This window comes from Uranotaenia lowii, chromosome 2, assembly GCF_029784155.1.
Source record: "Uranotaenia lowii strain MFRU-FL chromosome 2, ASM2978415v1, whole genome shotgun sequence".
Lineage (NCBI taxonomy): Eukaryota > Metazoa > Arthropoda > Insecta > Diptera > Culicidae > Uranotaenia > Uranotaenia lowii.
Window position 1 is genome coordinate 355,891,711 of NC_073692.1, and position 2,324 is coordinate 355,894,034.

Genomic DNA, 2,324 nt, shown 5'->3' on the forward strand with positions numbered 1-2,324 from the left:
GTTATTTAAAGCAGCAATTGTTGTCTAAAAAGTATGGAATGATGGTATGACTGTAAGCGGACGTTTGAAAAACAAGTGGGAAGATTAACATACAATTTTAAAATCTATACGCCTTGAAGGTTAGTTTTGATGCATTCGAAAACAAAAAAAAAAAGAATAAGATGTTTTCAGCAGAAATTGATTGAAAACATTTTTTGAACATGTTCGTAACTGAATATGTATCAAGCGCCTTATAAATTGTTAGAACACATCAAAATCCGAGGAAAATGAACAGACACTGAGCTGAACAAGAGCCTGTCCTTTAAAATAGAGGATTGATGTTTTCAAAGTCCGAATGCAGAGAACGTTTTGTTTTACTACAAGCGGAAGTTATCAACAAAATAAACCACTTTTTCATGAAAAAAGGTGAGGATATGCATTTTCCGGAATAGTTTTTATTTAGTAAAGTACACAACGTTCAACGCTTACAAAAAAAAATTTAAATCATTTCTTGATCAATCAACTGTTGGGCTAATCATACATAAGCTTCTACTGCAAAAAAACTTCAGATTTATCAATAAAGTTTGATAAAACAAACAGGAGCAAGTATTGAATTCATTTCAAAGCCTTACATTATGTTTCGCATCTATGAATAATTTTAAAAAGACATAGTGTTATCACTTGCCTCAATAAACGAGACAAATGTTAGCTTAGAAATATCTTTTTGTCAACAAACGAAAATTGATTTGTTTTAAGGATTTAAATTTTTTCTCAGATTTATAAAAGTTCAACTATGGTAAAATCCGTTTGCACTTGCCCGGGGTATCTGGATTGAAATAAAGATTGAAATTAAAAAAATAGAAGCCAAAGAAACTTTGATAACTGTTAACCTTCTCATGTATGTATGTATGTATTTCTACCACCCAGCTAGCAAGGCACAGCCAGTAGCAGCGAGCAACTTTTGCATTGTAACTTGATCAAGATTCATCCGTTAAACATTTCCAAATGTCTTTGAATGGACTATTACAAAGGATAAGAGATCTAAGCAGAGGAGCTTACAACTCTAGATAAGGGTAGGATTAGGTTTTCTCCATCGAAAGAACATAATAAAAATATTAAATATTTGAATCAAGCCGTTACAAAGCAGAGCGCTCCGCTGGGTGGGGAGACGAGCCCGTCATTTATTCACGATTCAGTGCAGATGAGGTAGCCCAATGCTCTCCTCAAGAATCGCTTCAATTGGATGCCCGGATGGATCCCACCAAAACCCCAAAAAAGTTTTATTTAGTTCATTTGATCAAATACATCAATTACCTGTTAGTGTACCTGAAAAGAATGAATTTATTAGATTTAAATTTCATTTAATGATTTTTTTCCTTTTTTTTTATTTTAATTATAATTTTTTTTTCTTCTAATATTCAAGTATAGATATAACTCTCATTTATTAATTTTACCGATTGTGATAATCGATAACAGCACACACTCTCACACTCGCTTTAATGGTTTTTCAAATCAATCATGGTACGTGTACATCTACATCTTTTTATTTTTCCAGTGTTTATATGATTTCGTGTCTTCATCGGAGGAAATTCCATCTGAAATTTCACTATAAGAATGCTTATACATTTCCTCAGCTTTTCTTTTTAGTTTCTCTTTATCTACTATCAGATCATCCAAATTCTCTTCAAATTCGGATCCTACTTTATCGAAGTCTGCTAATAAAGAGTTCCTCCATGTAAAACTTGGCCTCCCTCTATTCTTTTTCCTAGTTTTTAAATTGAAGGCTATACTCAGTGGATGATCTCTCTCTCTTCTTCTAATGTGACCGTAGTAGCATATTCTTCCTACACTAACTCTCCTATTTATAGTTTTCCCCTCTAAAAGTCTTCTTACGTTGACCGGCCGGTTTGACACAGTTCTTGAAAATATTAGTAAGAACAAATTTCTCGTAATCTGCCATTGAAAGTCTGCTCTTCTTGGTCAAAACTGCTACTTTTGTTCCATATAAAAGTGCTGGTGCAATAACAGATGTATACATTAATTTACCTAAATTCCACGATGGTTTAAATGCTTTACAGAAATTGATTATAAATCTAGATTCTTGCAGTGCGCTTCGACATCTGTCTCTATTCGTCATTTTTCTATTTAATGTTGAAGTAATGCAAACTCCAAGATATTTTATTTTGTCACAAATTTCAAACTCTTTACCATTCAGCAAAATATGATTAGAAGTTTGTAATTTTGCAGTTGGGTGTCTAATAAGAACTTGACTTTCATTTCTGTTTATAATAAGACCTACTTTAGAGAGTTCTCCTTCCAATTTGCTCAGAATGTCTTTTAACTCA